This window comes from Tachyglossus aculeatus, chromosome 20 (genome assembly GCF_015852505.1).
Source record: "Tachyglossus aculeatus isolate mTacAcu1 chromosome 20, mTacAcu1.pri, whole genome shotgun sequence".
Classification (NCBI taxonomy): Eukaryota; Metazoa; Chordata; class Mammalia; order Monotremata; family Tachyglossidae; genus Tachyglossus; species Tachyglossus aculeatus.
The window spans coordinates 30,702,560-30,720,135 of NC_052085.1; the positions used below are offsets into that span (position 1 = coordinate 30,702,560).

General features: G+C 48.7%; 1 long non-coding RNA gene across 4 annotated transcripts; it reads right to left on the reverse strand.

Annotated features, from left to right (window-relative positions):
• Window positions 1-8,149: 8,149 nt before the first annotated feature.
• LOC119941181 lies at window positions 8,150-16,511 on the reverse strand. Of its 4 annotated transcripts, none has more exons than XR_005455190.1 (5): window positions 15,859-16,511; window positions 14,784-15,461; window positions 12,923-13,073; window positions 8,939-9,251; window positions 8,150-8,806 (listed from the first exon to the last, which is right to left on the reverse strand). It is a non-coding gene; the product is annotated as an uncharacterized LOC119941181 (long non-coding RNA). The 4 variants fall into 4 exon arrangements; XR_005455189.1 differs by having other exon boundaries at window positions 14,784-15,764; XR_005455191.1 differs by having other exon boundaries at window positions 15,272-16,511.
• Between the last annotated feature and the right edge of the window lie 1,065 nt (window positions 16,512-17,576).

Sequence of the window (17,576 nt, forward strand, 5' to 3'; positions counted from 1 at the left end):
AATAATAAAATAATAATAATAATAATAATAATAATAATGGCATTTATTAAGCGCTTACTATGTGCAAAGCACTGTTCTAAGCGCTGGGCGCTGTTCTAAGCGCCGGATCTAGCTGGATGCTGAATATACAGTGGGTGTTCAAGAAATATTGACTGGTTGGTCTGTGCACCGATGAAGACGATCCACAATTTCCCTCCCCTAATCCAGCCCCAAGTGAAGCAAACTAGTGCTTCTCTTTCTAACCTAAATTCCTGCTGTTTCCTCTCGTTTCATGTTTTGCGGCGACAGAAAGCAGCTGGGCCTAATCTTCTGTCTAATCACATTTTGTCCATTTAAAGACAGCGATGAAATTGCCTCTCCACCTTCTCCAGGTTGAATAATCCCACTTCTCCACGTCTTATTTTTAAACTTTCTTCTCTGGCTAAGCCCTTAACAAATACCGTCGTTATTAATCCCGCTCCCTGCTCTCCCTTTTTACACAGAAGGCAGCGTGGCCTAGGAGTCAGAGGACCCAAATTCTACTCCCTGCTCCCTCACTTGTCTGCTGTGTGACCTTGGGCAAGTCACTTGATGATGATGATGATTTGTTAAGCGCTTACTATGTGCAAAGCACTGTTCTAAGCGCTGGGGAGGATACAGGGTGATGAGGCTGTCCCACTTGGGGCTCACAGTCAATCTCCATTTTACAGATGAGGGAACTGTGGCCCAGAGAAGTGACTTGCCCAAAAAGTCACCCAGCTGACAATTGGCGCAGCCGGGATTCGAACCCACGACCTCCGACTCCAAAGCCCGGGCTCTTTCCGATGAGCCACGCTGCTTCCAACCCGAGCGTTTACGCTGTGGGCAAGCCAGGTCTCACAAGTCACCCCTGATAATTAGCGCCTAGCAGGTTCGTGAGGCTATAATGTACCATGTATAAACTGTGTAAATATGTCTGTGCATAATGGATAATCTATATTTATACTTTAGTACACTCTTCTGTTCAAAAGTATCCTCAGCATATATGTATATCCTCTAAATTGTGCTCTCCCAAGCGCTTAGTGCTCCGCTCTGCACACAGTAAGCGCTCAGTAAATATGACTGGAGGCCTTCCCAGACTGAGCCCCTTCCTTCCTCTCCCCCTCGTCCCCCTCTTCATCCCCCCCATCTTACCTCCTTCCCTTCCCCACAGCACCTGTATATATGGATATATGTCTGTACATATTTATTACTCTATTTATTTATTTATTTTACTTGTACATATCTATTCTATTGATTTTATTTTGTTAGTATGTTTGGTTTTGTTCTCTGTCTCCCCCTTTTAGACTGTGAGCCCGCTGTTGGGTAGGGACTGTCTCTATATGTTGCCAACTTGTCCTTCCCAAGTGCTTAGTACAGTGCTCTGCACATAGTAAGCGCTCAATAAATACGATTGATGATGATGATGACTGAGTGGCTGCAGTGTGGGGAAGCATATTGGAAAGAACTTGGATCCGTGAGTCAGAGACCTGGGAATCTAATTTTGGCTCTGTTAATAATAATGGCATTTATTAAACACTTACTAGGTGCAAAGCACTGTTCTAAGCGCTGGGGAGGTTACAAGGTGATCAGGTTGTCCCACGGGGGGCTCACAGCTTTTATCCCCATTTTACAGATGAGGTCACTGAGGCCCAGAGAAGTTAAGTGACTTGCCCAGAGTCACCCAGCTGACAATTGGCAGAGCCGGGGTTTGAACCCGTGACCTCTGACTCCAAAGCCCGGGCTCTTTCCACTGAGCCACGCTGCTGTGTGACCTTGGGCAAGTCACTTGATTTCCCTGTGCCTGTTTCCTCATCTAATAATAATAATAATAATAATAGAGAAGCAGCGTGGCTCAGTGGAAAGAGCCCGGGCTTTGGAGTCAGAGGTCATGGGTTCAAATCCTTGCTCTGCCACTTGTCAGCTGTGTGACTTTGGGCAAGTCACTTCACTTCTTTGTGCCTCAGTGACCTCATCTGTAAAGCGGGGATTAAGACTGTGAGCCCCCCGTGGGACAACCTGATCACCTTGTAACCTCCCTAGCGCTTAGAACAGTGCTTTGAACATAGTAAGCGCTTAATAAATGCATTATTATTATTATTGTTATTAATGATGGCATTTGTTAAGCGCTTACTATGTGCAAAGCACTGTTCTAAGCGCTGGGGGGGATATAAGGTGATCAGGTTGTCCCACGTGGGGCTCACAGTCTTCATCCCCATTTTACAGATGAGGTCACTGAGGCTGGGAGAAGTTAAGTGACTTGCCCAAGGTCACAAAGCAGACATCTGTGAAATGGGGATTCAGTACCTGTTCTCCCTCCCCTCTAGGCTGAGTACCCCATGTGGAACAAGGACTGCATCTGACTTATCTTGTATCCACCACAGTGCTTGGCACATAGTAGATAGTTGAATACCACAATTCGTTCATTCAATCGTATTTATTGAGCGCTTACTGTGTGCAGAGCACTGTACTAAGCGCTTGGGAAGTACAAGTTGGCAACGTACAGGGACGGTCCCTACCCACCAGTGGGCTCACAGTCTAGAATCATTATTAATAGTAGAATTGTTTGAGCACCTCCTGGGTACAAGGCCCAACACTCAGCACCTGGGAAAACAAAACGAAAATCAGTCAATCGTATTTATTGAGCGCTTACGGTGTGCAGAGCACTGTACTAAGCGCTTGGGAAGTACAAGTTGGCAACGTATAGGGACGGTCCCTACCCACCAGTGGGCTCACAGTCTAGAATTATTATTAATAGTAGAATTGTTTGAGCACCTCCTGGGTACAAGGCCCAACACTCAGCACCTGGGAAAACAAAACGAAAATCAGTCAATCGTACTTATTGAGCGCTTACGGTGTGCAGAGCACTGTACTAAGCGCTTGGGAAGTCCAAGTTGGCAACGTATAGAGACGGTCCCTACCCAACGGTGGGCTCACAGTCTAAAATGACCCATTCGCTGTCCACAAGGAGTTTACACTCTAATGGGGGGAGCCAGGGCTGAAGGTATTTCCGGAGAGAGCAATCTTAGCTTACTCTGGCCCAGAGCCCAGCAACCATAATAATAATAATAATGATAATGATGGTATTTGTTAAGCGCTTACTATGTGCAAAGCACTGTTCTAAGCGCTGAGCACTGTTCTCACATCCATCCATTGGATGGATTGGATGGATGGATCCATCCATCCACAACCATCCATTGTGGCCCTGAGTTCAGGAGCTTCCACACTCCCTGCCACTGTTTTCCCGCGGTCCCCAGGCAGCCCCCCGTCAGACCACCTCTGAGATAGCTGCCCGGGGTGTGCTCTGCCAATCGTCAGCTGTGTGACTTTGGGCGAGTCACTTCACTTCTCTGTGCCTCAGTTACCTCATCTGTAAAATGGGGATGAAGACTGTGAGCCCCCCGTGGGACAACCTGATCACCTTGTAACCTCTCTGGCGCTAAGAACAGTATTCATTCATTCAGTCAGTCATATTTATTGAGCGCTTACTGGGTGCAGAGCACTGGACTAAGCGCTTGGGAAGTACAAGTTGGCAACACATAGAGACGGTCCCTACCCAACAGTGGGCTCGCGGTCTAGAAGTCGCCCTGGCCTCAGTACAGAGCTGAGGCCCGACATGGGGCAGACCCTCTTACCCCTGACAGGCAGCCCATTAGGGCTGCGGGGAAGGGATTCTCCAGGTCTCTGGATCGCTCGCATCAGAGATCAGATTGCCATTGGCAAGTTCCCATCATCATCATCATCATCATCAATCGTATTTATTGAGCGCTTACTATGTGCAGAGCACTGTACTAAGCACTTGGGAAATACAAATTGGCAACATATAGAGACAGTCCCTACCCAACAGTGGGCTCACAGTCTGAAAGGGGACTTCCCAGACTTCGGCCCAGTGGGTTAAGCATGGCTGTTTAATAGCCCGCTCATTCATTCATTCAATCGTATTTATTGAGCGCTTACGGTGTGCAGAGCACTGGACTAAGCGCTTGGGAAGTCCAAGTTGGCAACATCTAGAGACGGTCCCTACCCGACAGTGGGCTCGCAGTCTAGAAGGCTCAATAGCCTTTTACATCAGGGGCCAGTTTCCAGCATTACAGTGCCCGTAATTTAAGGTCCCTCTGTGAGGGTTCATGTGGCGGGGCTGGACTGTAGCTCTTTTGAGGGAACCATCATCATCATCATCAATCGTATTTATTGAGCGCTTACTGTGTGCAGAGCACTGTACTAAGCGCTTGGGAAGTCCAAGTTGGCAACATCTAGAGACGGTCCCTACCCAACAGTGGGCTCACAGTCTAAAAGGGGGGAGACAGAGAACAAAACCAAACATACTAACAAAATAAAATAAATAGAATAGATATGTACAAGTAAAATAGAGTAACAAATATGTACAAACATATATACATATATACAGGTGCTGTGGGGAAGGGAAGGAGGTAAGATGGGGGGGGGATGGAGAGGGGGACGAGGGGGAGAGGAAGGAAGGGGCTCAGTGTGGGAAGGCCTCCTGGAGGAGGTGAGCTCTCAGCAGGGCCTTGAAGGAAGGAAGACAGCGAGCTTGGCGGATGGGCAGAGGGATTGGGGGCATTCCAGGCCCGGGGGAGGACGTGGGCTGGGGGTCGATGGCGGGACAGGCAAGAGCGAGGTACGATGAGGAGATTAGCGGCAGAGGAGCGGAGGGTGCGGGCTGGGCTGGAGAAGGAGAGAAGGGAGGTGAGGTAGGAGGGGGCCAGGGGATGGATGGACAGCCTGGAAGCCCAGGGTGAGGAGTTTCTGCCTGACGCGCAGATTGATTGGTAGCCACTGGAGATTTCTGAGGAGGGGAGTAACATGCCCAGAGCGTTTCTGGACAAAGACAATCCGGGCAGCAGCATGAAGTATGGATTGAACCTCATTAGTGGAATCTCCCTTTTGATTAGCTGAGGCCTGGAGAACCCGGGTGGGTTCTGGGAGGGAGAGGATATTGTTCATTAAGGACCAGGAGGCCACAGAGAAGGTGGCAGAGGGGTGGGAGGTGTGTGTGTCTTTAAACACTTGTTTTTGTTCCTGTTGCTGGAACGCCAGTCTAAGCGTCGAGGGAGCCTAAGTCTAGTCTTTGCATCCCTGAGGGGCACTGTTGGGTAGGGACTGTCTCTATATGTTGCCAACTTGGACTTCCCAAGCGCTTAGTACAGTGCTCTGCACACAGTAAGCTCTCAATAAATACAATTGATTGATTGATTGATTGGGACTACCCTCTGTGGAGATTTAAGCCGTTCAAAGGTACTCCAACCAATCACTGGTATTTTTGGAGCACGCCCTACGTGTGGGACACTGTACTAAGCACTTGGGAGAGGTTAGAGTCAATAGACACTTAAGGAGCTTACCCTCTCGCTTGGTGGTTGTTGGGGAAATGTCCATTGCCCCCTCGTCTTGGCTCCTGAGGGCCTCACCAGTGTTGGGGGGGGAGACACCCACCTTCTCCATCCCTGTCCGCGCGGCCACTCATTCCAAGGGCTGGATGAAATAGGATAAGAGGCAGGCCTTCTACGGACGGAGCTGGTGGGATGGGGCAACGTGGTAAGGACGACTTTTCAACCCCGCCTGGAGACCCGCAGCTCTCTTCAGGCTAGGGGGGAAAACTCTCGGATCCCGTGGGAGGTCTGGGATGCATCTTGAGAGCTGTGGGGGTGAAGACGGTGGTTCTTCTAGACTGTGAGCCCACTGTTGGGCAGGGACTGTCTCTATATGTTGCCAATTTGTACTTCCCGAGCGCTCAGTCCAGTGCTCTGCACACAATAAATACGATTGATTGATTGATTTCACCCACCCCCCAACAGCTGGAACCCTCCTACGCCCTTCTGGTCTCACGCTCTCCACCGAGACAGGCCGCCTCTCCCAAGATGTACTTGACAGCTCAATTATGAATTCTGGTAATGGTGTCAGGAACAACAACGGCACCTGTGAAGGGCTTACTGCGCCGCGAAGCACAGGGGCATATACAAAGCTAGCTGAACAACATGGTAAAGGATATCGGAGAATGGCGGATTATTTTAGACCATCTTCCTCATTAGAGCCAGGCCAGAGTTTGATTTCCTCGTGGGTGGATTTGCCTTCAGGCATCACCTAGCCCAAGCCAGACCCAACTGTGTACCACATCTTCTCCTTGGATCTGAATTCCTCCCCACTCCCAACTCAGCTGGAGCCTCCCAAGAGCAGAGAAGCAGCAGCGGCAGCAAGGAGGAAACAAAAACTGCGGGTAATCCAAAACAGGGGAGGGAAATTGGGCTCACCCAGGCAGCGGCGGTGGGGAATGCTGTCGGTGGGGGGGCTAGGAAGGGCCCTGATGTGAAGCCAGCTTCCCAGCTGGGGAGTCTCACCAACTGTTTGGATTAATCTTTTAGACTGTGAGCCCACTGCTGGGTAGGGACTGTCTCTATATGTTGCCAATTTGTACTTCCCAAGCGCTTAGTACAGTGCTCTGCACATAGTCAGCGCTCAATAAATACGATTGATTAATCCCCACAGTGGGTAAATCTCCTTAATCCTCCTAGATGACCCTGAGCTCTTCCCTAGCTGCACCTAAACCGCTTTGTTTCTGTTTTAATAATACTTATTAAACGCCTACTATGTTCTAAGCACTGAGGAGGTTACAAGGTGATCAGGTTGTCCCCCGGGGGGCTCACAGTCTTCATCTCCATTTTCCAGATGAGGTCACTGAGGCCCAGAGAAGTGAAGCGACTTGCCCGAAGTCACACAGCTAAGTGGCGGAGGCAGGATTTGAGCCCACGACCTCTGCCTCCAAAGCCCATACTCTTTCCACTGAGCCACGCTGCTTCTCTGTACTGTTGTAGTGCTTAGTATAGTGCTCTGCACGCAGTAAATACGACTGACCGGCCCCCACTCTTTCCCACTGGCCCCTTCTCAATTTGCTGTCGGGTTTGTGGCTCTGGCCCTGGTGGGTCCGGGACCCCGAAGACCTGATGGATCATCATCATCAATCGTATTTATTGAGCGCTATGTGCAGAGCACTGTACTAAGCACTTGGGAAGTACAAATTGGCAACATATAGAGACAGTCCCAACCCAACAGTGGGCCCACAGTCTAAAAAGGGGGACGGATGAGACACAGCTGCCGTTGCTGCCCCGCTCTTGGCACAAACTCCCCTTTCTCACCTAGTCTAACCACAGCTAGGTCACCCACTAGCCCGACGAACCCCCAGAGGAAAGCCAGAGTCTTAGGCCTCTTGGCTAACTGGGATCAGGAACTAGAAGGGATAAACCAGGAATTGCCAAAAGGGCCAGGTCTTAGAAGCTGGAAAGACCAGAAAGAAAAAAAAAAGAGGTGAGAGGTGGAGAAAAAAAATCAGTGTGGGATGACTCATGTGGGGAGAACATATTGTTTTTCCCGAAGCCAACACTGCGAGAGGCCCGGGCCTCACAAACAAGACAAAAACACCGTGAGGCAAAACGTAGGCTCCCACGTACTCTGTGCAGGGCAACCCTCCCCGCCAAAAAGGAATCACAAGACAAATAGTTTGTCAGGAGAAAGAATAAGCCGGTTCCCGGGAGGCAACAGAAAGCCCATTAGCTAGAGAAATACGGACACTAGCAGGTCCAGGGGAGCAGGCGAGAAAGGTTGCAGGAATTGGGAAGGCAGCCAGGCTGGGAGAGGGAAGCTGGAGCCCAGATCCGAGGACGGGGTCGGCCTCCAGATGCAGGGGACTAGCAAAGACCCCAGAAGCCAAAGGAAATGGAAAAAAGCCAAGAAGCCTCAACAAGAAATCCTGTTGTGAGCAAAAATATGTACTCGAGAAGAGCTCACAGATTTCTTTCTAAGCCCAGGATACCGCCCTTCATTTTGCAAACTATTGCAACTGAGCCAGACTGCATTAAGCAGCAGTGGCTGAATGCCATCGAACCCACCTTTGGTTCCTGAAAGGCCTAAGAAAAAGTAGCATGGCTCAGTGGAAAGAGCACGGGCTTTGGAGTCAGAGGTCATGGGTTCAAATCCCAACTCCGCCAACTGTCAGCTGTGTGACTTTGGGCAAGTCACTGGGCCTCGGTTCCCTCATACGTAAAGTGGGGATTAAGACTGTGAGCCCCCCGTGGGACAACCTGATCACCTTGTAACCTCCCCAGCGCTTAGAACAGTGCTTTGCACATAGTAAGTGCTTAATAAATACCATTTTAAAAAAAGTACAGGCCCCACTGGCTTTCAACATTATGCACTTGGCTGGAAAAGTGGCTCCCTTTTCATTAGCACTAGTTATTTTAGCCATGATCTGGCTTTTCCAGATCTGTTTGCTTGGTTAGACTTGCTCCGGCCGGGCAGGTGGGAATGGTGCCAAGGCCTTTGCTGAGGCTGAGTTTGGGGGAACTTCCCTGCCACTGCACTGGGGTGGCCCCCGTTAATCCGTTTCCAGGACTGGTTTTTCTGAAGTGACAGCTCTTCAAATAACCAGTGTCAAAAATGTCCCATGAGGTCAATTAGCTTTGTACAGACGGCTAGCAACACGGACCATATGCTCCCCGAGGGCAGGGACTGAAACTACAAACTCTTTTGTACCCTCCCAAGTGCTTAGTACAGTGTTTTGCCTGGTGCAGCTGTTCAAACAATTCGATTGTCTGATTATAGCTTCCGGGTTGGATGTATGCTGTGGTTAACGTGTGCCAACTCTGTTGTGTTGTGCTCTCCCAAGTGCTTAGTAGAGTGCTCTGCACACAATAAGCACTCGGTTATCACCGTTGACTGAACAGAACCGATTCTAGAGATGAAATGGGTAATTTTCCCCTCTGAGTCAGCTACTTTCCTGGAGGGCTCGCTGAATAACCACCTAAAGAGAGACAAAAGAACAGCACGTTAGCTATGAACACCTGAAAAAGCATTTTCACTCCTTGCAAAGCCCCCAACCACCCCCATCCTCTTTGACTGCTGCTCCCTGGATCGAGAGGACACAAGTATCTACCTGCCACAGAGCAGAGACAAACAAGTTCCCAAGAAAAATATTGATGACGGGAAGTTATCCAATTTCCTTTGGGCCCCGAACCCCCGTCCATGGGCCCATGGAAGCCTGTGACCCCTCACGTGAGTTGCGAAGTGAATAAAACATGACTGCACGTCAGAAAGTGTTTGCCGTCGTTTCGAAAACTGGGCCTGATTTTCTTGCTGCCAAGAACAAACTTCCGCTCTCCGGGTAACATTTAGGCAACATTTGTCCTGTGCCGCCAGAGGAGACTCCAGTGTTATGCTGCCGGTGTAGAAGTTCAAAAGCCAGGCCCCTGGAATCAAGACAAAATAACTTTCATTAAAAAAAACGTAAAAATAATGCCCCTTCCGTTTTGAAATCAGTTTCACGTATTTTAATGGAAAGCTGTTGGCTAGTTTAGCATTATCAGTTGTCTTATAATAATAATGATGGCATTTATTAAGCGCTTACTATGTGCAAAGCACTGTTCTAAGCTGGAGGTTGCAAGGTGACCAGGTTGTCCCACGGGAGGCTCACAGTCTTCATCCCCATTTTACAGATGAGGGAACTGAGGCCCAGAGAAGTTAAGTGACTTGCCCAAAGTCACACAGCTGACAACTGGCGCAGCCACGACTTGAACCCTTGACCTTTGACTCCAAAGCCCGGGATTTCCATGGAGCCACGCTGCTTCTCAGGGATGTCAAGCCTAGAGTAAAAATCAAGCCCTCTCAAGTACCTGTATGACTAAGTTTGACTATTTTCAATCAATTTTGTAATAAAACTATATCCTGTCCAAAGTTCTATTGACGTGAGGCAATCAAAAAATGCCTCCATCATAAAGCAGCTATGCCCCCTCTTTAAAATGACAGGCTCCACTAGACTACCTTCCCACATTGATCCCAAATGTCTAGTCACTCTATTCGTCGAACAGAACTTGGAGAACATTTTATTCCCCCTTTGCCGTTACTCATTTTACCCTTAATGAGCTGCTAAAAGAAAGAGAGCTCTCATCTTACTCAGGGGAAAGAAAATGGTATTTTCTAAGCACTTACTATGTGCCGAGGGCCAGGGTGGGTAAAAGACGGAGGGTTCAGTGGCCTGCTGGGGCCACAGAACTGGTCAGTGCTACGAGTCTTGATCCAAACCTTTGCTCTTTCCTGGAATAATACGCTTGTTCACAATTCCTTAACATTTACAATTCTCCCTACGACGTATTTATGTTTCTAATTGTAGTGGTCCCAGGATTACAGTGGCTCTTCAAGAGTCCAACAAGTAGAGATCAAGGGGGATCATCATCATCAATCAATTTATTGAGCGCTTACATGTGCAGAGCACTGTACAAAGCGCTGGGGAAGTACAAATTGGCAACATATAGAGACAGTCCCTACCCAACAGTGGGCTCACAGTCTAAAAGGGGGGGATGACAGTATGAAGCTGAAGCATCGCCAGGCACTGAAACCACGGTTATCATCACTAGGTAACGTGCCCACAAATGTGCTGGGGGTGGCCCCCTGGTAGGGAAGAGGATGGCAATCTTAACAAAGAGTTTTCCTCTATCAGTTGCCGACCCTGGTCACTGTGTTGCTCTTGGGGGGGGGGCCGGCAACTGTGAGAGGTCCAGTGATCCCGAATTGCCAATTTGTACTTCCCAAGCTCTTAATACAGTGCTCTGCACATAGTAAGCACTCAATAAATACGACTGATGATGAAAGGGCTTCCAACTGCCCGGATCCAATCCCCTTCTCAAGTGGCATGGCCTGGGCTGTTCCAAAGTACTAACTTCCCTGTGCCTCAGTTACCTCACTTGTAAAATGGGGATTAAAACCGTTAGCCCCTCGTGGGACAACCTGATCGCCTTGTATCCTCCCCAGCGCTTAGAACAGTGCTTTGTACATAATAAGCGCTTAATAAATGCTATTGTTATTATTACTACTAATTCCTCCCTGGAATGTGAGAAGCAGCCGTGGGTCTATGCGAGAGAGAGGTGACAAATCCCCGCACCGTTACTCGTCTGCTATGCGGTCTTAGGTAAGTCACTTCACTTCTCCAGGCCTGTTACTTCATCTGGAAAATGGAGACGAAGACCGTGAGCTCAATGCGGGACAGGGACCGTGTCCAACCCAATTTACACAATGCACCCCAATGCTTAGTACAGTGCCTCGCGCTTAACAAATCCCGTAATTATTATCGATTTGCAATCCCACCCAATGCGGACACAGATCCAGAAGGCTGGCTGACCACCTATGACCGATCCCCGAATGTCCTTCCCTGAGGAGGGGGGCATTCCCTCCCACTCTGCCAGAACTGGCTCACTTTTTCAAACATATGGGTAGGGACTGTCTCTGTATGTTGCCAACTTGTACTTCCCAAGCGCTTAGTACGGTGCTCTGCACACAGTAAGCGCTCAATAAATACGATTGATTGATTGATATGCGGGAAAGTGTTCCCTGGAAGCCCGCCGCTTCAGTAGTGGTTAGGGCATGTGACGAGGAGTCAGGAGGCTCTGGTGCCAGTCCTGGCTCTGCTGTTTGCCATGGGACCTGGGCAAGTTATTTCACCTCCCACTTATTTCACAGTTTTTAGACTGTGAGCCCACTGTTGGGTAGGGACTGTCTCTATATGTTGCCAACTTGTACTTCCCAAGCGTTTAGTAGTGCTCTGCATACAGTAAGCGGTCAATAAATACGATTGAAGATGACCTCCCCCAGCCTGTTTCCTTATCTGTAAAATGGGGAGAAAATACCCGTTTTCCTTTCCTCTTAGATTGAACTCCACTCCAGTTTATGGGCGTACCTGGCACATATGCGCTGAACACCCTCGCTCTTTCTGATCTTACAGGTAGGAAGTGTGACAGTCCCCAACAGCGGGGCAAGAGGAAGCTGCGCTCCCCCGTCCCTTGGGGATTTGAACTACTTGACGGGGGAGGCGGGGTTCAGACTGTCGCCATCCAGGCAAACACGAGCCCCGCGGATTATTTTCAGCCCAGTGGCATTTATTAAAGTCCTTGTCAGCTTGGGTTCTTGTCAGCTTATCTTGGCTGTGTACACACTGGTTTGCTTTCAACCCTGACACTCTATCTTGGTCAAGGACTGGGTTAGTTGAGCAACTGTACTTTTGGAGATAAAGGCGAGGCAGAGTTGGCTATCACCAGCAAACTATCGCCGCGGTTCCAAATAAGGTGGACGTTGATCCAAACCACCCCAACCTCTGCCCATCCAGTGCTGTCCAGATATCTTTCACCTAGAAAACTCACTTAACCCGCAAGGCCAAAAGACTAAATCTCAGGGCACGGTGTGCACGACCCTGCATGGACCTGACTTAACAGACCCCGGAAAATTTAAATTTTTACGGCCGTGGAGGGGAGGGGGACACATTCAAAGGGTGAATGTGTCTTAGAGCAGCTTCAAGGCTGCCTGCAATTGATGTAGCAAAAAGCAACACCAACCACCCTTAGGCGGGACTGGTGAATCTCGTTCTCATAAGCTCAGAGAAGCAGCGTGGCTCAGTGGAAAGAGCCCGGGCTTTGGAGTCAGAGGTCATGGGTTCAAATCCCGGCTCTGCCACTTGTCAGCTGTGTGACTTTGAGCAAGTCTCTCAACTTCTGTGCCTCAGTTGCCTGTAAAATGGGGATGAAGATGTGAACCCCCCGTGGGACAACCTGATCACCTTGTAACCTCCCCAGCGCTTAGAACAGTGCTTTGCACATAGTAAGCGCTTAATAAATGCCATCATCATTATTATTATAAGCTCCCACTGAGACAATCGAGCTTTCACCAGCTCCCCTTTCCACTTACCAACATCGCAGGGACGAAGCAAGAATTGAAATGAGCAGCCACGCCGACCCGATGGCGCTCACTGGGAGAACGGGGTGTGAATTTGCGTGCTGTATTTTTAACACAAATCATAACTTGCATGGACCAGCCAAAACTCACTGGTGGAGCCTTTCGGCCGTGGGCCCAAATAACCTAGCCATCTTCAACTTACCCGTGCCTTAAAAAAAGGCAGTTTGTCCAACGGATGCTCAAGTGCAACCTCAACTTTCCATTCTTTTGTGCTGCGGCGCTTGTGGAGATGTTTCCTCTTCCACCGCTGAACTCACAAGCAATTAAAGGGCCAGTTTACTAGCCTCACCAACCTGCAAGAGAAAACCATTTCTCCTACTATTTGGTTAGGAAGAACCCACAGGGGAAGAGCCTCACGCATTAGGTGCACGGGAGAAAAGTGCGAAATCAGAGGAGCTGGGTCCTAATGGAAACTGGGCCGGAGTAGACTCTCCCCGGGATTCTCCCGGGAAGTAGACTTCTTTCCCTGCTGGCTTTAATTAAAGTTGACGTGGGGCACCAATTATTATCCTTTTCTATCTAAATCAAACCTAAAGGTTCGAGGCAAAGATCACAGTGTCACTGAAAAAGCATGGGGCTGAGAAGCACCTATGCTCTATGCCTGGGTGTCCGTGGCCTGCTGGGTGACCTCTGGCACTCAATTAATGGTATTTATTGAGAGGCTACTATGTACAAAGCACCATACTAGGCACAGGGGAGAGAACAATACAACAGAATTAGCAAACACATTCCCTGCCCACGAGAAGCCGCGTGGCTCAGTGGAAAAGAGCCCGGGCTTTGGAGTTCAAATCCCGGTCATGGGTTCAAATCCCGGCTCCGCCACTTGTCAGCTGTGTGACTTTAAGTCACTTCACTTCTCTGGGCCTCAGTTACCTCATCTGTAAAATGAGGATTAAGACTGTGAGCCCCCCGTGGGACAACCTGATCACCTTGTATCCCCCCCAGCGCTTAGAACAGTGCTTTGCACATAGTAAGTGCTTAATAAATGCCATTACTATTAATGGGCTTTCAGTGGCAAGTCCCGAACTCTAGGTGCCTCCACTTCCTCATCTATAAAATGGGGTTAATATCTGCCTCTCCTTAGCTCACAGGGATGCTGTGAAGGCCGAAAGGAGAAGCTGCAGATTTAATAAAGAACCCCACGCCCCAAACTCTAGGTGCCTCCACTTCCTCATCTATAAAATGGGGTTAATATCTGCCTCTCCTTAGCTCACAGGGATGCTGTGAAGGCCGAAAGGAGAAGCTGCAGATTTAACAGAGAAGCAGTGTGGCTCAGTGGAAAGAGCACGGGCTTTGGAGCCAGAGGTCATGGGTTCGAATCCTGGCTCCTCCACATGTCTGCTGTGTGACCTTGGGCGAGTCACTTAACTTCTCTGAGCCTCAGTTCCCTCATCTGTAAAATGGGGATTAAAACTGTGAGCCCCACGTGGGACAACTTGATCACCTTGTATCCCCCCAGCACTTAGAACAGTGCTTTGCACATAGTAAGTGCTTAACAAATGCCATTATTATTATTATTATAGCTTCCCCAGCTATACGATGGGGCTGGCACCTCGCTGGGAGGTTGGGAGGATAGATGCGGGGTGGGGAGGAAGGGAGGACCAGAGGAGGGTGTTGCAGGGACAGCTTTTCCAGAAGGCTAAAGCCCTCTTTCCCTGGAGCCACGGGAAATAACTGAGGTACGACAAGGATGAATGGCCAGTGGCAGTGTGTTCCAGCCTCACGCTCAGAGTCATCATCAATCGTATTTATTGAGCGCTTACTGTGTGCAGAGCACTGTACTAAGCGCTTGGGAAGTACAAGTTGGCAACATATAGAGACAGTCCCTACCCAACAGTGGGCTCACAGTCTAAAAGTGGGCTCACAGTCTAAAAGTCCCACCACAGGTGGAAGGGGAGGTAAGAGTAGCAAATCCCCCTTCCCCGAGTCCCCAACCACTCCATCTACACGAGATGCTCCTACGGATGTCTACAGGGCAGCATCAATAAAGCCCGGCTACTCACCCTGTCTTTCTAAAATGCCATCCATCGCCTCCTCTGTGCCAGAACATTCAAACCACAAGGCACAAGGGAACTCGGTATCCTTTAAGGAGCAGACTTTTCCCTCCACATGAAGACCTCCAGAACAAATCGAACCCTGCCTCAAATTCCAGAAAGGGATCACACGCATCTTCAGCCGAAAATGACAAAAGTGGTCTTTTGAGGTGAATTCCAAGGACGTCTTCGGAATACAGCCTGGAACGTTGTGTTCTCCGTGGTAAGTCACGGCTCGGAAACACGTTTCTAAGATACGTGAAGGTCAGAAACCAATACATCTCTGTAGCGGGGGTAACGCTTTCGCAGTCAGTATGTCCCAACAAAATAGAGTGTGCTACAGGGTGGGAAAGTGGAGGAATTCAGATTTTTCTCAGCGATCACTCACAGAAAGGGCTCACGCCACGGGAACAGGTGCTCCCAAGTGGGAAGGTAAGCAAGCAAATGAGGATAGTCACCTGCTCACTGGAAAGGGGCATCACTTTTCTCTTCAATTTCACCAGCTTCTTCGAACTAATGGACATCAACGCTTGTAGGGACTAGACAAGGATTCCAGCAAGTCTTCAGTAACGTTCTTTTTTCATGGTACAAACCTCTTGCATACTTGAAGTTTGTTTTCATTTATCACGGATGATGCCCACTACACCACTACGTAAAAAAGTGGGGTTATTTATTTGCGAGACCACTACTACCCACACAGCGAGTATCATGCAAACTTGAGGAGGGAGGACTTCCACAACAACACGGAAAGGAGGATGCTTACTTGGAAAAGGAGTAACATTCCAAAGGATTATCATAACAGCAGTGTGCATGCAAAAGAGTGAGAGAGAGACATACCAGGATAAATAAAAAGACTCCTGGTAATGTTTTATATCCACCTCCTAATTCTTATTTACCCACCCTGACATCAGATTCACCCGCTGATCATCAGTACAAACAATGAAGTACTTTCTGCAAAGCACAAAGAACGTTTCGCTTCTGAGAAACTTTCACCCAAGAGCTTGGGAAACAAAATTCATATTACCATTCTTTTCCCTCTACTTACCACTTTTAGGAAAACTGCTTTTTCCTGCGAAGGTTTCCAGGATCGCGGAGATCTCTAAATCCGCTCCCAGGTCTGTAACCGTGGGCGACCACCTGGATATCATTCCGCTTTACAATTAAACAAAAGCCATTTGTGTTTGTGATAACCGCACTTGAGGGAAAAAGAACACTTTAAATGTGCCACCTGCATACATTAGAAACAAATATCCTTCAGGGTAAAACAAATAATGTTTCAGGAGAGAAAGTGTATTTGTCCGACCTGGTCCCACATATCACTGCAAAGACTTGTTTTTTATTCAACTACCACGAGCCCATCCTTTCCCTCTCTCATTTGATCTGAAGAGAACTTTTGAAGAAAGGAGAAAAAGGAAGAGGAACAAAAGAGGGAAGCTTATTGGCATGCTAAGTCCCTCGGGAACCCGCAAGAGGTAGAGAGCTTTCATCCCATTTTCACAATGCTGAAGGATCCTGGAAAAGTAAAATAAAAAGGCACTATTTTAATTATACGATCAGGATAGGATGTGTTTCGGTTTAAAACAATCCCTTGCGAAATCCCAGGCTCCCAAAACCAAGCAATAATTTGACCTTAAAGTTTCCCTTAAAAACACCTAAGGGAACTGTCCACTCCATTAAAAGCACATTTCCTCCAAAAGGCCTTCCCTAACCAAACCCTTATTTCCTCTTCTCCCACTCCCTTGGCTCATTGGAAAGAGCACGGGCTTTGGAGTCAGAGGTCATGGGTTCGAGTCCCGACTCCGCCACATGTCCGCTGTGTGACCTTGGGCAAGTCACTTAACTTCTCTGAGCCTCAGTTCCCTCGTCTGTAAAATGGGGATTAAGACTGTGAGCCCCACGTGGGACAACTTGATCACCTTGTAACCCCCCCAGCGCTTAGAACAGTGCTCTGCACATAGTAAGCGCTTAACAAATGCCATTATTATTATTATTACCCCTGCACTTGGATTTTCACCCTTTATGTACACATGCATAATTTATTTATATTACTGTCTCGCCCTCTAGACTGTAAGCTTGTTGTGGACAGGGAACATGGCTACTCTGTTATACCGTTCTCTCCCAAGCACTTAGTACAGTGCTCTGCACAAAGTAAGCGCTCAATAAATACGATTGATTGCCCTGCAGACGTTAAGCGCTCAATAAATACTACTCATTGATGAAGGTTGCGCCAAGCCTAATCTGTGATGTGTTCCAATTAGCACTGAGGTTTTGTGTAGTTGGGGTCAACTCTGGGCAAAGGAGGTCCTAAAATAATAATAGTAATAATAATGTTGATTTTAAGCGCTCACTATGTGCTGTTCTAAACACTGGGGGAGGCACAAGGTAATCAGGTGGTCTCAGGTGGGGCTCACAGTCTTCATCCCCATTTGACAGATGAGATCACTGAGGCACAGAGAAGTGAAGTGACTTGCCCAAGGACAGACGGCTGACAAGTGGCGAAGCCGGGATTAGACCCCACGACCGGGCTCTTTCCACTGAGCCCTTCCAGACTGTGAGCCCGTTGTTGGGTAGGGACCGACTTGTACCTCCCAAACGCTTAGTACAGTGCTCTGCACCCAGTAAGCGCTCAATAAATACGATCGAATGAACGAATGAGCCACACTGCTTCTAAAATCACCCCATTCTGATTTGATTCTGCGGCGCACTGCTAAGGATGCTTGGGGAGGGCGGGGGAGTGGATGGAACCAGGCCCCAATTCATTCA